The sequence below is a fragment of the Hemiscyllium ocellatum genome, chromosome 11 (genome assembly GCF_020745735.1).
Source record: "Hemiscyllium ocellatum isolate sHemOce1 chromosome 11, sHemOce1.pat.X.cur, whole genome shotgun sequence".
Taxonomy (NCBI): Eukaryota; Metazoa; Chordata; class Chondrichthyes; order Orectolobiformes; family Hemiscylliidae; genus Hemiscyllium; species Hemiscyllium ocellatum.
In genome coordinates, this window is record NC_083411.1 from 43,336,559 (window position 1) to 43,359,785 (window position 23,227).

Genomic DNA, 23,227 nt, shown 5'->3' on the forward strand with positions numbered 1-23,227 from the left:
TAGAACATCACATCCATGGGTTTGTTCATTGCACAGGTGGTGTTAGAAATGACTGGAGAGTGTGGAAAGGATGCTCACACTCTGTTATGTGAGTGGAGAATGGGCACTTTCCCAGCCTGGGCCAATTTGTCCAATGGAGGTGTTTGCCCTCACAGCCCCCAATACTGTTACATGACATTACCTGTCTGTACTTGTCTGCTTTTCCAATTACAGGAGTTACTATCCAAAATCATACACCCCCTCCTGTTATCTTGATGACAGACTTTCCAGATACTGGCTGCAGCTCTAGAAATGGCCATCGTTCCCATTTGTTTGGCCAGGAGATCTCAAAGGCTGGACATAGGAAGTCTCAGCCTTATCCAGTGCCTGGGCAAAAGTGAGGACTCCAGATGCTGGCAACCAGAGTTGAGATTAGAGTGGTGCTGGAAAAGCACAGCAGATCAGGCAGCATCTGAGGAGCTGGAAAATCGACGTTTCAGGTAAAAGCCCTCTGATCCAGTACCTGGCCTGCTGGCAGTAAAACCAGCTTGGGCATTCCTAGCAGTGTAGAGGCTGTTACACCCCCTGACTGTCCAGCAAGAGGGTAAGCCTGGTTTCCTCTCCCATGCAGACTCAGTGTCACTTCTTGTTATCTAATGTTTGTGTGAAGAAGCATTTTGCTTATTTAATAATTAAAGGTGCCAAATAAAGACACACTTCTGTTGCTGTGAAATGTGAGATTCATAATTTATGAGCAATGCAGGTGAAGAGCGCTCTGAAGAAGATTTAAAGATCTTTCTCTGGTGTTGTGGAAGGAACAGCAGTGAATTCACCAAATCCCTGTAATTATGTCCCTAGTTTGAAGGGATACAGGGTCTCTGGGGTCATTTCCTATAACTCTGGAAGACTGGGTACTACAGGGTGAAGTGATTGAGTAGATTACTGTTAGATGAAGGGCTTTATTTGATTGAAGTCAGATTTGTCTGAGGAATGAGAAAGAAAGTTGAGTAAATGTGAGTATTAAAACATATTCATAAAATCCTTACAGTGTGGAAACAGGCCATTTGCCCAAAAAGTCCACACTGACCCTCCGAAGACTAACCCACCCAGACCCATTTCCCCTGGCTAATGCACCTACTGTACATATCCCTGAACACTGTGGACAATTTAGCATGGTCAATCCACCTAACCTGCACATCTTTTGACTATGGGAGGAACTGGAGCAACCAGAGGAAACCCACACAGACATGGGGGGAATGTGCAAACTCTACACAGACAGTCACCTGAGGCTGGAATCAAACCCGCGTCCCTGCTGCTGTGAGACAGCAATGTTAGCCACTGAGCCACTGTGCCATTTGTTCATCATCTTATTCCATTTTAATGTTTAAACTTAGCTGAACGGGAGACATAAATAACTCAAAGGCGCTCCTTAAATGCTGTTACAATGCACAGCCTAGTGTTAAATATGAACATTACATAGTTATTATTGTCCCAATTGTCTTTTGGATCATTCCTTGATGATATTATTTTACCATCCAATATTACACAAGCGATACAGAGAAATCTAACCTGGAACTCTCCACATTCAGGTGGTTTATTTCACTGCAACATTCCCTTATGTGGTTCTGACTGCACTCTTGATCCGCGGGGTTACCCTGGAGGGAGCCCATAAAGGAATCGAATTCTACATTGGAAGCCAGTCAGATTTCTCTAGACTGGCTGATGCTGAGGTAAATATGATAGGAATCCATGGAAGTTATCCGTAAATTTCTGACAAACAGATTCAGGTTCCTATTTATTTATCTCCAGGATGTCTGAGGCAAAACGTTGAAGGCCTGAGCATTGCTTTGGGTTTGTTAGTTATTGGTCAGCTTTTAATCAATCATGTTTGGTGCAAGGAACTGCAAGAAAGTGACACTTCATTCCTTGGGATAAGACGGGGCTGTTTAATTTATGATGTTTGGCTTCCAGGCAAGTAGCAGATAGAAAGGATTAAAATGGAATAAGATGTGATGAGATACAATGAGCTAGAATTGAATCACCAGCTTGATGGTGGAGGGTGGGATTGGGCAAGGTGGGAAAAAAACAATGTCAAAGGTTCATGATATGCATTAGCTGTGTTGTTTTTGCTTTTTCATAGTTGAGATTTGTTGAAAAGATCAGACATGCTATCAAAATGTTTCTTCTTACACACAATCAGGGCAGAATCACAAGAATACCAAATTGCAAAGGGAACAACAATTTGCACTACATGGATAGTAGATACAGATTGACTCTTATTCTAAAAGATATTGCCATTGAGAGTGCATGCAACAGTTATCTGCCAATGTTCTGTTTAAATTCAAACCAGACAAGTCAACTCTGAATGGCCAAAGTGTTGCCATGGGGAATGTACCATTACTGAAGCTTTTATTTAGTTGCCAAGGAAGTAATGTACAGAGATTTTCCACTTATTAAAAACATACACTGGTGCCTTCTGCATTGCACCAGTTTTCATCAATCATAGTAGTTTGGTTCAAACTTAAATAGAACCTCAATTAGTTTATTATTCCCTGTTAACTTGTTTGTGGCATTATTTCTACCAGTTGAATTCCACTTGCCAACCAACCAGCATCATCTTATGCAGTGTAACTTGGTGTTCTCTGACATTTGACATTCTTGCAATTTTCTTCTGAGTGAGCAACTCAAAAAGCTTTAACACTGTGTCTCTTTTTACCCTAAATATTCATTTTGTGTATGTCCAAGAAACTGCATATATAGTCATATAGTATGGAAACAGACCCAAACTAAACCAGTCCCACTTACCTGCATCTGGCCCATATCCCTCTAAACCTTTCCTATTCATGTTCTTGTCCAAGTGCCTTTTAAATGTTGTAACTGTACCTGTATCTACCACTTCTTCTAGAAGGTCATTCCACATTCAAACTACCCTCTATAAAAGAAAAAAAATCTGCTCCTCAGGTCCCTTTTAAATCTTTCTCCTCTCACCTTAAAAAAAATGCTCCCTAGTTTTGAACTCCCTCACTTTAGGGAAAAGACCATTGCTATTCACCTTGTCTATGCCCTTCATGATGATGATAAACCTATTTAAGGTTACCCATCAACCTCCTACGCTCTAGTGAAAAATGTCCCATCCTATCTATATATCTCAAGCCCTTTGGTTCCGGCAACACACTCGTAAATCTATTCTGAGCCCTCTCCAATTTAATAACACTCTCTTCCTATAGTAGGGTGAACAGAACTGTACACAGTACTCCAAAAGTGGCCTCCCAGCATCCTGTACAACCTCAACATGATGTCTCAACTCAACGGACTGAACAATGAAGCAAAGCTTGTTAAATTCCCTTTAACCACCTGTCTACCTGTGATGCAAGTTTCACAGAATCCCCTGGGTCTCTGTGTTCAACAGCACTACCCAGAATCACAAATTTGACTGGGAAACACAACAACAAGCCAAACAGAGGACAGCCAGAGAATTCCTAGAAGCATGGCACTCATCCACAGACTCCATCAATGAACACATTGACTGAGACCCAATATACCGACCACTGCAACAAACAACCAGAACCAGCATCCAGAAGCAGCGGGAGCGAAATCAAATACATTCCAACTGACACAATACAGCAGCACTTCACAGGAGGCTCAGCAGCACTGACAATGTCACCTAGAAAGGGGACAAAATGTCTGCAGACCAAGTTCCCAGCTCGGCGAACATACCCACAACAACTGCAACTGGCACACGAGCTACAAATCTTTACACACAGCTTGACTACCCAGGGCCCTGCCACGAACTATATAAGTCCTGCCCTTGTTTGTTTTACCAAAATGCTATCCCTCACATTTATCCAACTTAAACTCCATCTACCACTCCTCAGCCCATTCGCCCATCTGATCAAAATCCCTTTGTAACCTTAGATAATTTCCTTCACTGTCCACACTATCACCAATTTTGGTATCATCTGCAACTTATTACCCATGCCATTTGATTCTTGTTTCTAAATGGTTGCCTGTTAAACAATGTAAATTTCAGTTAAAAGTATGGACCAACCCTAGTTGAGAGTCATTTCATTCTAATTCTGTGACATATAAGAGGACACACAAAAGCATGGCATGGTGCCTGTTGAAATCTTCTATTGCTGACTAATTGTCACTTCTCTTTCCCAGGTCTGGAAAGATGCCGCAATACAGATTTTTTATTCAACATCAATCAGTTGGGGGAGCTTAATAACACTTTCATCCTACAACAAGTTCCACAACAACTGCTACAGAGATACCATCATTGTCTGCATTGTTAATTCTGCTACAAGCATATTTTCTGGCTTTGCCATCTTCTCCATCCTTGGACACATGGCTCATCTGCAAGATAAGCCTGTTTCAGACATTGCACAGTCAGGTACATGCAGAAATAAATTTATTGTATTTTTTTTAAGAATTCCCTACAGTGTGGAAACAGGCCCTTCGGCTAACAAGTCCACACTGACCCTCCGAACAGTAACCCGCCCAGACCCATTCCCCTATCCTACATATACCCCTAACAATGCAACTAACCAACACATCCCTGAACACTAGGGGCAATTTAGCATGGTCAATCCACCTAACCTGCTCATCTTTGGATTGTGGGAAGAAACCAGAGTACCTGGAGGAAACGCATACAGACACAGTTAAAAATCACATAACATCAGGTTATAGTCCAACAGGTTTAATTGGAAACACACTAGCTTTCGGAGCACCACTCCAAAAGCTAGTGTGCTTCCAATTAAATCTGTTGGACTATAACCTGATGTTGTGTGATTTTTAACTTTGTACACCCCAGTCCAACACCGGCAACTCCAAATCATACAGACACTGGATATGCAAACTCCACACAGACAGTTGTCTAAGGCTGGAATCAAATCCAGGTCCCTGGCACGGTGAAGCAGCAGGGCCAACCACTGAGCCACCTTGCCAATCCAAGATGTTCCTGTATCTTGCAGAGAAAAGACACTTTGTGTGGAAGCTTTAATTCTCTCTGCTCTATAGGTTTTGGATTGGCTTTCATTGTCTACCCAGAGGCCCTTGCCAATTACCCTGGGCACCTTTATGGTCTACATTATTTTTCTTCATGCTGGTCACTCTGGGAGTTGAAACTCTGTTTGCAGGTTTAGGTAAGTGAGATATTATTTAATTGAACTCTTTTTCACTTTTATAGAAGGGAGTTATGTGAATGGAGAAATGGTATTGTGCCTGATTGGAGTGTTGCCTATTATATACATATTTTAGAATCATAGCATCCCTACAGTATGGAAATAGATCTTTTGGCCCAACAAGTCCACACCGGCCCTCCAAAGAGTAATTCACCCAGACCCCTCCCACTACTCTCTTACTCTACATTTCCCCTAATGAATGCAACTAACCTACACATCCCTGAACACTATGGACAATTCAGCATGGCCGATTCACCTAACCTGCATGTAGGGCCATAGAATCACAGAGATGTACAGCATGGAAACAGACTCTTCAGTCCAACCTGTCCATACTGACCAGACATCCCAATCCAATCTAGTCCCACCTGCCAGCACACAGCCCATATCCCTCCAAGCCCTTCCTATTCACATACCCATTCAAATGCCTCTTAAATGTTGCAATTGTACCTCCACCACATCCTCTAGCAGCTCATTCCATACATGTACCACCCTCTGTGTGGAAGAGTTGCCCCTTAGGTCTCTTTTATATCTTTCCCCTCTTGCCCTAAACCTATGCCCTCTAGTTATGGACTCCCCTGACCCCAGGGAAAAGACCTTGTCTATTTATCCTATCCATGCCTCTCATAATTTAACCTCTATAAGGTCACCCCTCAGTCTCCGACAGTCCAGGGAAAACAGTCCCAGCCTGTTCAGCCTCTCCCTGTAGCTCAGATCCTCCAACCCTGGCAACATCCTCGTAAATCTTTTCTGAACCCTTTCAAGTTTCACAACATCTTTCCGATAGGAAGAAGACCAGAATTGCACGAAATTTTCCAGCAGTGGCCTAACCAATGTCCTGTACAGCTGCAGAGGAAGTTCACACAGATAAACGCCTGAGGCTGGAGTTGAATCCGGATCCCTGGTGCTGTGAGCCAGCAGTGCTAACCGCTGAGCCACTCTGTTGTTCCTAAAAGGGTCAATTCTGGCATAGTGGGAAATTAATCTCCAGTCTTGTTTATTTATTACCATTTTATTATTGTCTGCACCCATTTTAGAAACAAAGGGAGCCTCCTAATTCTGGGAGAATGAGAAACCAATGAGAGCAGAATGTACAATCCTGCACCTACAGTTCCTGTTAAGTTTGATTTTTAAAAAAAAAAGATTAATATCAATTAAGAAAAATTATTTGTTGCCCCTGTAATGAGCACTAGTTGATTTCCAAGTGTCCACAAATATTACTCCAGCCTGTTTGGATCATTTTGTGGTCACTCAGCATCTTGTTGTGTAAATGAGGTTCAAACAGCAATGAAGCTGTTTCCCCCTCATCAAAGAGGTTAATGGCAGTTTCAGACAGGGTCCTGAACACCTAACTAGGAACTTTGATTAACATGGTAGCAACACACCCTGGTGCTGAATGAGCACAAAACACAATCAGCCATAATGATTATGCATTCACCTACTCTCTGTTCAATATGTGTAGCAGCAGCAATTTTCTACACCATAAAGTCTCTGATTTATTACAAGGTTGAAGAATAATTCTTCGTAATATTTGTGATAAATGTGTAATGTTTCTTTCCTAGAATTGTCTACCCATTATCTTAATGCACCATCTACCTTATACACTTTAAACAGTAACATATGTTAACCTATAATCTGGAAGATTTTGTTTTGTTTACATCTCAATTGGCGCTGCCTCTATCGGGAGTCTGTGGGTTGAATTCTGGCTTTTTTGTTCCTTTTCCTAGACACCGTCACTGCTTTTTCCCTATAAATGTCACTGATAACAAATCTCACATTCGACCTTTCAGATTTACTGATGACTTCTGTGGCATCTCAACACTCGGCAATTCCAATCTAAATGGTGGAATGTTCAGTCATTACAATTGTATGGCAGAAGTAACCATTCAGCCCATTCCAGTTGTGCCAGTGAGAGCTTGTTTAGCAGTTGACATCTGATCTCATCCCATTCCATGGTGGAAATTTCCTGCTCCTACAGAGCTAGGTTTGGAGTGGGGACTGGGTACCAAATGAGGAAGTTACTTCTCAGAGGGTCTCTGACTTGATCTTGCCTCCTTGCTCCCCAAGAGATTTTGTCAGAGTCACAGTCTACCTGCCTTACTGATTTATGGGTGAATTATAATTAGAAATTACATGCTTCAGGAGGCACCGCAAGGTAACCTATTGCCTGTAGCACATTTCCTTTAAAACTTTGTCCTTTCCAACCATTGAACAAATTTCCTTTTTTCAGTGACCCCCAATCACTTTCTTGGCACCACTTCCAGCAAAATAAATCCCTCTAACATCACTGACCTTCAATCTCTCAGTGAAAATTCTCTGTTAATATCCTCGTGTTAACAGCCACTGCTGCATTCTTTCACAATTTACCTGTTATTATTTTGAAATCTGCCTTTACATTGCTCCTATTCTAATGAAGAAGGTTTCAAAATATTTTAGCCTTTCTTCTCAACCTTAGGTCTTGACTTTCAGGATCTGATTGATATCTCTATGTCATTTTTCATTGGCTCAACGATCTGACTGACAGTGGAATTGCCACAGCACATATTCCAGCTGTGGCCTAAAGCAATTCAGCATCATTTCTTACTTGTATTCCAAACTCCAGTGTAAAGGCCCAGAATAATTCTTATGGCCATTTTAACCAGTACTACCACCTTTGCTCTCTGTGTCGACTGCCCTGGATTTCTTGACTTGTTAAGAATCTGACAGAGCTCACTGTGCAGTGCGTAAGGCCATCGACAACTTATGCAGACTTCTATCTGTCATAGAATCACATATAGTCCACACCGACTCTCCAAAGAGCAACCCACCCAGACCCATTTCCCTTAGGCTAATGAGACTAATAACACTATGGGCAATTTAGCATGGTCAATTCACCTGACTTGCACATCTTTGGACTGTGGGAGGAAACCCATGCAGACATGGGGAGAATGTGCAAGCTCCACACAGACGGTCGCCCGAGGCTGGAATCGAACCTTGGACCCTGGTGCTGAGAGGCCACAGTGCTAACCACTGAGCCACTGTGCCACCCATTGTCTTCTCTCTTCAATGGTACAACAGCACCAACCTCTGGAAAGCTAGCAGCAAAAGGATTTTTCAAGGCAAGAGAATGAGTAGACACTGCAGTTAGTGTAAAAAATGAGGTCTGCAGATGCTGGAGATCACAGCTGCAAATGTGTTGCTGGTCAAAGCACAGCAGGCCAGGCAGCATCTCAGGAATAGAGAATTCGACGTTTCGAGCATAAGCCCTTCATCAGGAATAAGAGAGAGAGAGCCAAGCAGGCTAAGATAAAAGGTAGGGAGGAGGGACTAGGGGGAGGGAGGTCAAGGTGAGGGTGATAGGCCGGAGTGGGGTGGGGGCGGAGAGGTCAGGAAGAGGATTGCAGGTTAGGAGGGCGGTGCTGAGTTGAGGGAACCGACTGAGACAAGGTGGGGGGAGGGGAAATGAGGAAGCTGGAGAAATCTGAATTCATACCTTGTGGTTGGAGGGTTCCCAGGCGGAAGATGAGGCGCTCCTCCTCCAGCCGTCGTGTAGTTGTGTTCTGCCGGTGGAGGAGTCCAAGGACCTGCATGTCCTCGGTGGAGTGGGAGGGGGAGTTAAAGTGTTGAGCCACGGGGTGATTGGGTTGGTTGGTTCGGGCGGCCCGGAGGTGTTCTCTGAAGCGTTCCGCAAGTAAGGACCGCAGATTCCCCCCAGACGTGATCGACGATGCCCTCCACCGCATTTCCTCCACTTCCCGCTCCTCCGCCCTTGAGCCCCGCTCCTCCAACCGCCACCAAGACAGAACCCCACTGGTTCTCACCTACCACCCCACCAACCTGCGCATACAACGTATCATCCGCCGCCATTTCCGCCACCTCCAAACGGACCCCACCACCAAGGATATATTTCCCTCCCCTCCCCTATCAGCGTTCCGCAAGGACCACTCCCTTCGTGACTCCCTTGTCAGATCCACACCCCCCACCAACCCAACCTCCACCCCCGGCACCTTCCCCTGCAACCGCAGGAAATGTAAAACTTGCGCCCACACCTCCACACTCACTTCCCTCCAAGGCCCCAAGGGATCCTTCCATATCCGCCACAAGTTCACCTGTACCTCCACACACATCATCTATTGCATCCGCTGCACCCGATGTGGCCTCTTCTATATTGGTGAGACAGGCCGCTTACTTGCGAAACGCTTCAGAGAACACCTCCGGGCCGCCCGAACCAACCAACCCAATCACCTCGTGGCTCAACACTTTAACTCCCCCTCCCACTCCACCGAGGACATGCAGGTCCTTGGACTCCTCCACCGGCAGAACACAACTACACGACGGCTGGAGGAGGAGCGCCTCATCTTCCGCCTGGGAACCCTCCAACCACAAGGTATGAATTCAGATTTCTCCAGCTTCCTCATTTCCCCTCCCCCCACCTTGTCTCAGTCGGTTCCCTCAACTCAGCACCGCCCTCCTAACCTGCAATCCTCTTCCTGACCTCTCCGCCCCCACCCCACTCCGGCCTATCATCCTCACCTTGACCTCCTTCCACCTATCCCACCTCCATCGCCCCTCCCCCTAGTCCCTCCTCCCTACCTTTTATCTTAGCCTGCTTGGCTCTCTCTCTCTTATTCCTGATGAAGGGCTTATGCTCGAAACGTCGAATTCTCTATTCCTGAGATGCTGCCTGGCCTGCTGTGCTTTGACCAGCAACACATTTGCAGCTAGACACTGCAGTTATCAAGCTATCCAGCAGGGTCACTTAGTCAAATCATTCCTCCTGATGTTTAAGTGAAAGAAAGCTGTGCGTTAATATTCTGCTTTGTAATTTAGAAAGGAGCTAACAATCCACCCAGATTGCTGCAATGTTCCAGAGCGTGTACACATGAATAGAAGAATCTGTCCTCACCTGTTTTCTGGACTGTAGAAATTCAATCAATCTCTTGGCAGGTGCTCAGTAACTGTGAGAATTGTTAATTAGTTACTGATTACATTTCACTCTTTTTTTTTAAAATCAGAAACAATCATGACAGCCCTGGTGGACCAGTTCCCTACGTTTCTACGACCAAAGCGCCTTTATCTGATAACTGTCATTTGGTTGTTGTTTTATTGCTTTGGCCTTGAATGCGTAACTCAGGTATGTAATTCATTTAATACTGTGCTGCCTTTCCACAAGTAGTTCTGGTCATAACTCTGCAAAAGCAGGAATTGCGCAGGAGTTAATAAAAAATGGAATCTTTGTTCTTGTGTTTTTTTCCTTCGAATTTGGGTGGGTTACTCTTTGGAGGGTTGGTGTGGACTTGTTGGGCCTAATGGCTTGTTTCCACACTGTAGGGATGCTATGATTTGCTTAGTATTATGCAGTGGGGCTAACTGATCCTTCCTCAACTCCGAATTAACAGCCTTAGCAAGAATGGGCCTCAGTTTATTATGGGCTGTCAAAATAAGTCAAGTCTGGTGCCAGAGGGTGTGCTCTCATGACTTTTTTAATTCACTCCAGAAATGTGGACATTGCCGGCCAGGCCAGTATTTATTGACTATCTCTAATTGCCCAGAGGGCAGCTAAAAGCCAACCACGTCACTGTGGGTCTGGAGTCACATGTTGACCAGACCAAACGAGCACAGCAGATTGCCTTCCCTGAAGGGCATTCTTAAGCCAGATGGGTTTTTTTTTTGACACATGCTAAATGAAGGATATTGTTTGAAATCTCTTTTGGGTGCAAAGATGACAACTTTATCAAGTTTCCACCTCAGTGTTAGCTTGACTCAGTTGGTAATGGTTACCACTCTGAGCAGAAATCTATGGCCATAACCTACAATTGGGGTACATCAGGAAATTCTTCAATGCATGGACACCGATGTTTATGTGTAGAATTTGCCCTTAAGAAATAGGAACAGGAGTAGACTCCCCTCCGCCATTTACTAAGACCATGGCTGATCTGACCCCCCTCCTATTCACCCTCCTACCCTTTTCCCCATAACCTTTTGATTTCCGTACTGATCACAAATCTGTCTATGGTGTTGGAAAAGCACAGCCAGTCAGGCAGCATCTGAGGAGCAGGAGAGTTGATGGGTCAAGCATGAAGACATTCTTGATGAAGAGCTTATGCTCCTCGGATGCTGCCTGACCTGCTGCGCTTTTCCAGCACCACACATTTTGACGCTGATCTCCAGCATCTGCAGTCCTCACTTTCTCCAAGAATCTATCTATTTTACCCTTACATATTGTTGAAGAAAGTCTCGAGAGGCAGATCTTGAGCATTGACTAGTTTAACACATGATGCATCATGGGGAGACCAACTGTCCTAGCAGTGGCTTGGTCGAATTCCGAAGTACAGCAGAAAGTTACAGGGAATATCAGAAACAAGACCTAGGCTGAGGCACAGGCTGACCATTTATTACAAGGTGTCAGGATGGCCAGAGGAGGTACTGAATAAGGGGTCAGCTCTCTAGGTCAGCCCTAAAAGATGCTACACATTCCACAAGTGAACAGGAATGAAAGTTATCACCTAACATGCTGTAACAAATGTCCTTAATTAGAAGCGCCACACACTTTGGCAATACATCGTAAACTAATTGACGGGGCTAAGCACCCTTGAGCATCTAAGCTAGTTGCCCTAGCAAAACATCACAGTGGAGAAACACTGAGCAGACAAGATGTGTCACCGTGAACAGAGAGGCTGCGTGAGGGGCATATAGGACTGCCATAGCTAACATGCCGAGTAAATTGTTCTGGGGTGAGGGGCACATAAGCAAAATGGTTCCTTGACCAGGAGGGAAGCCATAGCCAAGAAAATGGCTTCCACAAATATACACAAGAACTCTGCTCCTGCAGCTTTCTGTGGCAAGAAGTTCCAAAGACTACAACCCCCTGAGAGAAGACATTCCTCCTCATCTGTTTTACATAGGCTTCCCTCGACAATTTAGTAGCACAATAGTACTAAGCTATTAATCCTGAAACTCCGCTTTTGTGGGGAATATGGTTTGCATCCCACCACATCAGATAGTGAATTTGAATTCAATTTTTTTTATAAATTGGAATTAGGAATCTACTGAGGGCATTGCCAATTGTCGGAAAACCCATCTGACGCACTAATGTCCTTCAGGGAAGGGAATCTGCCATCTTCAACTGGTCTGGTCTATATGTGACTCCAGAACCACAGTGATGTGGTTGACTCTTAACTGCCCTTGGGCAATTAGGGATGGACAATAAATGCTGGCCTAGCCAGCGATGCCCACATTCCTGGAGTGAATTTTAAAAAAGAACTGAGAGCACACCTTTTGGCACAAGCTGGACTTATTTTGATTGGAGGGGTTATAATCTGATATGCAGTACCTTCACCTTCCAGGCAGGAATTTACTGGATCAAGTTAATTGATCATTTCACTGCTGGATGGGGCATTCTGACAGCTGCTCTGCTGGAGGTCATTGGTCTGAGCTGGATCTATGGTAAGTGAAAACACTGAAATAGAATGATTGCACTGTAAGAAATATTTTCATGGACATTCAGCGGTATTAAGACATGTGAATTGAGTGGCTCTGGACTATATCAATATGGCAGATGTTCAACTTGCATTGAGTAAAGTAATCTGGGATTAAAAAGCTAATGGTGATCACAAATACTGTCAAATAAAGCAAAAAGGGATGAGAATGAGCTGAGGGGCAGTGTGCTGACTCAGTGTTTAATACTACTACCTCACAGAGCCAGGGACCTGGGTTTGATTTCATCCTCGGGCAACTGTTTGTGCGGAGTTTGCACGTTCCCCCTGTGTCTGTATGTTTCCTCCAGCTGCTCTAGTTTTCTGTCTCAAAGATGTGCAGGTTGTGTGCATTGACCATGCTAAATTGCCCATCGTATTCAAGGGTGTGCTGGGTCGGTGAATTAGCCATGGGAAATCGTTACAGAGATAGAGAAGGGCGGAGGTGTTTGGGATGCTGGTCTGAGGGTCTGTGTGGACTTGATGGGCCAAATGGCCTACTTCCACACTATAACGATTCTATTATTCTATGGAAAATCTCTTCACTAAGAAAGTGGTAAGCCTGTGAAAATCCACCATGTACCTAAATCCACTATAGTCCTGGAGAACTGTGATTTTACAGAGAGAAATGACTGGTGGTGAATTTAACCTGAGGGCCAGCTCATTTCATGTGAAAGGTGAGGTTGGGGAAATGGGATCTTTAGGGTAACCTCAGCTGGTACAGGAATTGAACCCACACTGTTTGGTGGTGTTCTGCATTCCAAACCAGCCAAATGAACTAACCAGCCTCCTTAACCACAGAAAGCAGTTGAGGCCAACACATTGAATGTTTTCAATAAGAAATTAAATACAGTTCCTGGGGCTAAAGGGATCAAAGGGTATGGGGAGAAAGTGGGAACAAGGTTTTGAGTTAGATGATGAGTCATGGTCATATTGAATGACAGCACAGACTCAAGGGGCTGAATGCCCTGAACTTTCTATTTTCTATGTATCTGTGAAGTAGGAATTCAAGTGCTCACTTCAAAGACTTTCTCCCAGCTGATTTCAGTGATCTGAGAATGGCAGAGTCTTCTCCATCAGTCACCCTGTGACCTCTCTATTTGCTGTGAGGTAGTGTTGCTTATTGTTGGGGGTAAGTTTCATTGCAGCCAACTTCCTGTTAATTGCTGATGGAGATGTTACTCTAAGTGGTGGCAGTCAAAGTGACCCCACCCTCTGGGTCTATGAAGGTCCCGGTGAGATCTGGTGCATGCCTGAAAAGGTTTTTTTTTAATCTATCTTCACCCCTAACTGCCCTGAAGACAGGACAAAATGGATGATTATGTCTCTCTGCTGCCTTGTTGTTTACAGGGATAAACAGATTCATTAAGGACATTGAGATGATGATTGGAGAAAAGAACTGGCTCTTCTGGCTGTGGTGGAGAATCTGTTGGCTTTTTGTCACTCCGTGTGTGTTGGCAGTAAGGAGATGTCACATCTACTGATGATTTAATCGGAAAATGATCTTTGAACAGATAATCAATTTTATCACATTTCTGATATAGTTTTGTGTGTTTGTTTCATTTTAGGCAATATTATTCTGGTCCTTAGTCACATTTGGCCCACCAACATACGGACCTGTTGAATATCCTGACTGGGCAGTAGTGCTGGGTTGGTGCATAACCATTTTCTGTACAATGTGGATTCCCATAATCGCCATAGTTAGAGTTGTTCAAGCTGAGGGCTCCACCTTGTGTCAGGTAAGAGGAAATATCTTGATATCTTTGAAAGTTCACGGGCAAAATTTTTGTAAAATTCCCCACTCTACCACAGTTTAAGACCATAAGACTGTAAGACATAGGAGTTGAAGTAAGGCCTTTTGGCCCATCAAGTCCATCCCACCATTCAATCGAGGCTGATGGGCATTTCGAATCCACTTACCCGCACTCTCTATGTAGCCCTTAATTCCTTGCGAGATCAAGAATTCATCAATCTCTGCCTTGAAAAAATTTAATGCCCGGCCTCCACTGCGCTCCATCACAATGAATTCCACAGGCCCGCCACTCTCTGGCTGAAGATATGTTTCCTCATTTCCATTCTAAATTGAACCACACCTTTGGCAGATGATCAACTTGAAAGATGTTAAAAATCACACAACACCAGGGTATAGTCCAACAGGTTTACTTGGAATCACTAGCTTTCAAAGTGCTGTTTTGGGCTGAGGAGTGGCAGATGGAGTTCAACCCTGTCAAGTGTGAGCTTGTCCATTTTGGAGGACAAATAAGAATGCGGAATACAGGGTTAACGGTAGGGTTCTTAGTAGGGTGGAGGAGCAGAGGGATATTGGGGTCTATGTTCATAGCTCTTTGAAAGTTGCCACTCAGATGGATAGAGCTTGTAAGAAAGCCTATGGTGTATTAGCATTCATTAGCAGAGGGATTGAATTCAAGAGTCATGAGGTAATGTTGCAGCTGTACAGGACCTTGGTAAGGCCACATTTGAAGTACTGTGTGCAGTTCTAGTCGCCTCACTTTAGGAAAGATGTGGAAGCTTTGGAGAGGGTGCAGAGGAGATTTATCAGGATATTGCCTGGAATGGAGAATAGGTTGTACGAGGACAGGTTGACAATGCTAGGCCTTTTCTCATTGGAACGGCGAAGGATGAGGGGTGACTTGATAGAGGTTTATAAGATGATCAGGGGAATAGATAGAGTAGAGTCAGAGACTTTTTCCCCAGGTACAACAGAGTGTTACAAGGGGACATAAATTTAAGGTGAAGGGTGGAAGGTATGGGGGGATGTCAGGAGTAGGTTCTTTACCCAGAGAGTGGTGGGGGCATGGAATGCGCTGCCTGTGGGAGTGGCAGAGTCAGAATCATTGGTGACCTTTAAGCGGCAATTGGATAGATACATGGATAGGTGCTTAAGCTAGGACAAATGTTCGGCACAACATCGTGAGCCGAAGGGCCTGTTCTGTGCAGTATTGTTCTATGTTCTACATCAGGTGGTTGTCCAGCTAGTGTTTCTAAATAAACCAGTTCCACATTCTTATTTGTCCTCCAAAATGGACAAGCTCACACTTGACAGGGTTGAACTCCATCTGCCACTCCTCAGCCCAAAACAACACTTTGAAAGCTAGTGATTCCAAGTAAACCTGTTGGACTATACCCTGGTGTTGTGTGATTTTTAACATCTTCCAAGTTGATCACCTGCCAAAGGTGGGGGTCAATTTAGAAAGGAAATGAGTCCAACACTGGCTCCTCCACATCATAACTTGGAAAATGGCAATGATTTTTTTGAACTAATTGAAGTCAGAAGAACACCATTCAACCCAGTGACATAAGCTTGCTCCTTCATACAGCATTCCTGCTTACTCTAGAGGACTTTTTTTTTGCGAGTGCATGAGTCAGCAATTGTCAGTTGGAAGCACTCCTTCCTGGAGTCAGGAAGTTATGTGTTTGAGTAAGACTCCATGACATGCTCACCAAAATCAAAGTTGGCACTCTCATTGCATGCTACATTGTTAAAGCTATCACCTTTTAGAGGAAAGGTCTAAATGAGGCTCGAACATAAGAATTAGCATCAGGAGTAGGCAGTTCAGCCCCTTGAGCCTGCTCCACCATTTAATATGATCATGGCTGATCTCATTTTAGCCTCAAGTCCACTTTCCTGTCCACTGTCCCTAACCCGTCAACTTTTTCTATCTCCTCTTAGATTCACTCAACATTCCAACATCCACCACTCTCCAGGGAAGTGAATTCCACAAATTCATGACCTTTTGAGAGAAATAACTTCTTCTCATCTCTGTTTTAAATTTGTAACCCCATATCCTAAGTCTATAACCTTGCATTTTAGATTTGCCGTACATGAAGAAACATGCTCTCTGCCTACTTTGTCAATCCCCTTCAGCATCTCATATACCTCCATTAGATTTCCTCTTGTTCTTCTAAGCTCCTGAGAATGTTGGCTTAAACTGCTCACTCTATCCTCTTAAGACAAACCTTTATCTCTGCAATTAATTTCATAGAAGTGTGAGGGGTTTTTCAAAGAATCCCTACAGTGTGGAAAAAGGCCATTTGACCCAATAAGTCCACACTGATCCTCCGAAGAATACCTCATCCAGACCCATCCACTTACCTTATTACTCTACATTTACCCCTGACTGATGCATCTAACATCCCTGAACACTATGGGCAATTTAGCCTGGCCAATCCACCTAACCTGCACATCTATGGATTGTGGAGGAAACGGGAGAAACCAGAGGAAATCCATGCAGACATGGGGAGAATGTGCAAACTCCACACAGACAGTCACTTGAGACTGGAAACGAACCGGGGTCCTTGGCGCTGTGAGGCAGCAGTGCTAACCACTGAGCCACTAGGCCGCCCCTGATGATTTTCTTCTGAACTACCTCCAATACATCTCGATCCCCTCTCAAGAGGACCAACATTGTATGTATACTAAATGTTCTGTACAGTAGCAGCATTACATCTCTACTCTATTCCTTGAGCAATAAATGCCAAAATTCCAATTGCCTTCTTATTACCTGCCGTACTTGCATATTAGCTTTCTGTGATTTATGCACTTTGACACCCAGATCCTTCTGCACTGAAACACTCTAAAGCTTGACATTTGAAATCTACAGGAAAGAGCCATAAACCTACTTTGAAGAACAGCAGGATTTCTCCATATTATCCCAGTCAGTATGCATCCCTCCATCAACAGATTTTCTCCTACAGAACTCCTGTAGCTGCACTTGAAGGGTACTTTGTTGGATGTAAATTGATTTGTCAGGTGGCAAAGGGCAAATTCAATTCTTTCACTTGTCCATAAAAGTTCCCTATTTTCAAATGCCTTATTTATAAAATTATTTATGGAATCAGCTTACACTGTCTTTTTCAGGCAGAGTGTTACTGATCCTGAAAATTGTCTGAGTCAATAAAAGGCTTTTTTTCATTTCTCCTTTAAATCGTTAGCCAATGGCTTTTTATTCTACATCAATAATGAAGTGACAGAACAATGCCGAACTAATTACTAACAAGTAATTCAATTGTCCAAGAATCCGGCAGTGGCCAATCATCCTCTGTTTTTCAAACATGTCAATAATATTACCAGGTGAGAGATTAACTGTCCAGTCACCTTAGACTATTTCTGAAAACCTCAATAAAGTTCAACATTTATCAGACATCAGGCATCTATCATGGCTTCTGGACCTTTGCAGGTGAAGGGGCCCCAACTCAAATGAGATGTCCAACAACTGATCAGACCCAGCAACTCCATTGGGACTGGTGATCTCTGCTGGGACAACAGCAGCTCCGGGATCAGTTGCAGTGCACAGGATCAGGAAGGGGATAGATTCTATAACCACGGTGTCTTCCTGCTTAATCTATACAGCTTCTTCATTGCCTTAACCTGCATCCTCAGCCACTGCAGTCCAGAACTGGATGGAGAAAAGTTAGAAACGTTATTGATATTTAAGCATCAAAGTGCTTCTGAACATAAGAACAAGAAGCAAAAATAAGCCAGTCAACCCCTCAGTCTTGCTGCAACGTTCAATAAGATTCTAGTTGATCTGAATTTACCCACAAGTCTACATTCCTGCATATCGCCAATATCTTTCTTCTACTTGGTCATCAAGAATCTATCCTCCTTTACTTTAAAAATACCAAATGATTCTGTACCTACTGCTTTCCGAGGAAAGGAATTCCAAAGACACTTCATGCTTTGAGAGAGAGAATGAGTGACCCCTTATTTTTAAACTGTGACCCTAAGTTTGAGATTTTTACACAACAGGGAAACATCTTTTCCACATTCACCCGCTCTACCCTTTCCTCATAAGGCAAGCCACTCAATCCAGTATTAGTCTTGTAAGCCTTCTTTGAACTGCTTCCAGTGCATTAATATCTCTATGTAACTATGGTAACCAGCACTATACACAGTTCTTCTGATTTAGGCATGATAGATAAGGCAGATGGGGCCATAAAAAACATCCTGTGTGACTTCTTCCTCTGGACCCACAGCATTTCTGTGTCAAAGTTGTGGCCACCTTAAGAAGGTGTATGGCCCTCCACACACTTATAAGCCACCTATGGCCATCTTTTGAATCTGACCTTTTCTGCAGAGTGTGTTTCAGTATTGAGGCACCTCTCTCTGTCTCCCTGCATGGGAAATTAGCCCATCCCACTTCAGTAGGTAGGTCTATTATGTGTCAGATTCAAGAGCGTCCTATTGGTTTCAGGACCACCTTTTCAACACCCCATAGCCCCTATCTGTGGTGATTAGGTTCCCTATGGCATGGAAACTGGCCCTTCTGCCCAAAAAGTCCACACTGACCCTCCAAAGAATAACCCATCTAGACCCATTCCCCTACCCTATATTTACCCCTGACTAATACACCTAACACTATGGGTAATTTAGCATGGCCAATTCATCTGACCTGCACATCTTTGGACTGTGGGAGGTAACCAGAGGAAACCCACGCCAACTCCACAAAGCCAGTCACCCGAGGCTGGAATCGAACTCAGGTCTCTGGCGCTGAGGCAGCAATACTAACTGTTGAGCCACCGTGCCACCCTTAGAGAGATGATGAGCTCCCTCTCTGCTCATGAATTCAGAAGCTTGTTAAACATTGATGTGGCTGTGCCAAAGACACCCCACAAGGGGTTAGGGTTTGGGCGTAATCCTCATGTCAGATCCAGGGAGAAAGTGAGGACTGCAGATGCTGGAGTCAGAATTTAAACACGTTGTACTGGAAAAGCACAGCAGGTGAGGCAGCATCCAAGGAGCAGGAGGATCAATGTTTTGGGCATAAGCCCTATGTCAGGAATGAACTGCTGTTCTTTTCCAGTGCTACATTTTTCAACTCATGTCAGATCCTGACCTGGGAATGAAAATCCCATCCTATATGTTTTTAAAATGGTTTCAATTTCAATTTATTGTTTGTTGTTAATCTTCTCTCATGACTGCTCTTCTCCTCTGATATTAAATTCAGTTCTGTCAAATAGTCATTATAATTTTCAGCATTATTAACTGAGACTACCTCCTGACATTTAACACAAGCTTCATTTATTTGTCTGATCATAATTTATCTTTGTGCTTCTTCATGGTGCATAAACTTTGAATGATTTATCTTTTCCCTTCAAAGGAATATTCTTTGTACGTGAATTATTTTCTTTCTGAATGCTACATTGATGTGTGATTCCTTTATGAATATCCAAACATATAAATTAGGAGCAGGAGTAGCCCATTCTGTCTTTTGAGTATATTCTGTTATTTGATAAGCTCATCACTGTAGGGTCAATATCAGCTTCTCGTTCCTATGACTTTTGACAGCCACACCAGTCAAGATTCTATCTAATCCAGCATTAACCCGACAATCACTTTTTTCATCTACTTGTGCTAGGTCCCTTTTTAGATCACTGAAATGATCTCTCATGGAGCATTTTTGCCCTTAATATTTTCAGTGTAGCTTTCGATAATTCCTGGAAACTAAATTACGTTGCAGTCACTGTTAGCTCTTTGATCCCTGATAGTAACTCAAACAATTGCCTGAACTAGTTCATTTTCCTGAACTAAATTCAATATAGCTTCATTCCAAGTTAGACTGGTGACATATTGATCAAGAAACTACTCTGTACACACGAGAAATTTTGCTCTTTCGTTATAATCAGAAGCATGTTTTTCTTTACATTCAGGAAATTAAATTTGCCTAATATTACAATTCCAATTTTGTTTCACTTCTTAAACTTTTTCCAGCAATTTCCTTTCTTAGTCTGAAACTGGAACTCCCAACACTATCTTTTTCTAACTGTATTCCTTAAATCAGAAGACTCTGGAAATATGAGGTCCCAGAACCACATGGCACACCCACTAAAAGTAAAATACTGCAGATGCTAGAAAATTTGAAACAATTAAAGAGAATGGAGTGTTAACACCCCACTAGCCAAAAGAATAGCAGAGTAAAACAGCTGCAAAATGCTTAGAAAAAAGTAAAGAGAATGCTGGAGGAACTCAGGCAACATCTGTGAAGAGAGAAACAGAGTGAATATTTTGCGATCAGTGTAGCTCTTCAGAACTACAGCGTTGTTCTTAATCAACACTGACACTGTCCCCTTCTTTTATTCTTACTCTACTCTTCATGACTACTTGTTAATCAGAAATGTTAAAAACCCACTCGTTTGAGTCAGGCTCCGTAAGCATGATCTCATGAACCAATGTGTGCTTGCAGCTCACTAACATTATTAGTTAATTATAGCCTATGAGTTTTACTGCATCCTCCTTCACACTTGCTGCTATGCTCAAAATAGTTTATATACTTTTGGAAATTGCGGTATTGTTTTCCTGTCTCTCTATGATCAACCTGCTAGTTTGAATCTATGTTTTGGTTCTAGTAAGGATGGCAAATTAGTTCAAACAGTCCAAAGTAATCCATACTTCTGGTTTATAACAAATGCTCTATAACTCCCCGAGTGAGATTTTTCCCCTGTTATTAAGTATTAGGGTAAATTGAATCCCATTTACAATTTGACATTGTTGAAACAAGAAGCAGAACACAGATTAGAATCAGGTTTTGCTGTAGTTGGATATTAATGATGGGTAAAAATCAGGCAGGAATGATTAAACATTTTACTTTTGCTTTCACAGAAAATTTCTGCTGCTTGCACATCAGCTTCTGACTGGGGTCCGTACCTAAAACAACACAAAGGGGAGAGATATAGAAATAGGCCCAATTCTACAGAAGTCCTAGACTACGCACAATGTCATATTACAACAGAGATATAATCATCTTAGAGAAAATTTATAAATAATGGTTCTGAAAACCCACCACTGTTATGATGTACATCCTCTTTCATGTTCTGTAGAAGAATAAGCAGCTTGGCTGGTTCACAGATATTCCTGAAGAAGGGCTTATGCCCGAAACATCGATTCTCCTGATCTTTTGATGCTGCCTGACCTGCTGCGCTTTTCCAGCAACACATTTTTAAGCTCTGATCTCCAGCATCTGCAGTCCTCACTTCCTCCTGGTTCACAGATATGCCAACTCTTCGTTTTTCTGATGTTTCCCCTGTAGAGTAAATAGTTTACTGTATAATCAATACTCTAATAAATATTGAGCAAGTATGTAACATATTGTGTCCTATCTTATGGTCATAATTATGTCAGTATACTAAGAGACTTTCTCAGGATATCACCTTTGTATTGTGGCATGTGACCTGAAGCTGTAACAGTTTCAAACTCCATCTTTACTCAGCATCACTTGAAGCCAGCTGTTTGTTGATCCTCTGTTGTAACCAGCTTAATATGAGCCTTAATACTCAGAGAAATCTAACGTTTGTGTGTAATTTTTGTGTTATAAGTGTCTGATGGATTCTTTAATATTATGATATCTACTTCTGTGGGAGTTAATAGAAGCATTGCCACATCAGGTAAAAATTCCCTTTTGGAAGCAAGTAAGTCTTGGTTGACAATAGAAAGCCTACTTTTCATTCACCAGTTTTCTGCTTCTGTCTACTGTCTTTTTATTGATTTGTGCGTGGGATCTTTAGATCAAATGGTTTACAACTTGGCCAAAGTTCCCAAAGCGTTTACCAATGAACTGCAGAGGGAGGTGGTTGCAAGGCTTACTTGTAGAATTCTTCACCTGCCATTGTGTGAGCATTCTGCAAAATATCAAATGAAAGGGATCTCAAATTCCTGCTGTCTGAGCTTTGTTCAGCAACAAGACTCATTGTGCCTACAGAGAGGCTAAAAGCAACAATCTATCTTGTAACTATCCACCACCTATCCCCATGAACAGCAGGCAATAGTTTCCAGGGCTATCACTGGTCTCATCTCCTCTGGAGATCTCACCTCAACAGTTTTCCACCTCATTGTCCCTCAACCCTGCACAGCCCACTTCTACCTCCTTCCCAAAATCCACAAAGAGGACTCATAGTTTCAGTCTGTTGCACTGAAATTATTTGTTTAGTTATAGTAAGTTGACTTACTTAGTCAACTTAGTCACTGTTGACTTTATCTGTCCCCTCTTGTTCAGCCCCTTCCCAGTTAAATTCATGATTTTTCTGAGACTTTACACTGTTTCCACATTTTCCAGTTTTTTTTTCACTAGCCACCACCTCTTCACCATAGATGATTGATTCTTTTACACATCCATCTCTGTCGGAGAAATGTGCCCAGTAGGTTAGAGATCCCAAAACACAGCTCGAAGTGAAATAAACAGTTTATTGCAAGAAATATCGCTGGAGGAGAAAACAGACTAGCTGACTTTTTTATTTCAAAAAATATACTTTATTCGTAAAATATTCATAAAATAATTTGATACACTGTACATTAGGTAATGCCATACATATGTCAACATTTACATACACAGCTTAGAATTATCATTATTTCATACAGGTCTGTGCATTTCTCACTCATATGCCCATATATTGAGTCGAGGCGTCAGTAGAGCCCAACTGACTGCATGGGCCCCCTGATCATCTTTAGGCAGGCCTTGGCGGCAGCTGCCCCGAGCTACAGCGCGTCCCTCAACACGTAGTCCTGGACCTTGGAATGTGCCAGTCTGCAACACTCATTCAGGGTCAACTCCTTCAGCTGGAAGATCAACAGGTTTTGGACCACCCAGAGAGTGTCCTTCA

At 43.1% G+C, this 23,227-nt stretch overlaps 1 pseudogene; it reads left to right on the forward strand.

The window, feature by feature from the left end:
• The window catches only part of LOC132820316 (sodium- and chloride-dependent neutral and basic amino acid transporter B(0+)-like), a 45,700-nt pseudogene extending 24,052 nt beyond the window's left edge, over positions 1–21,648 (forward strand).
• Positions 21,649–23,227: the final 1,579 nt, after the last annotated feature.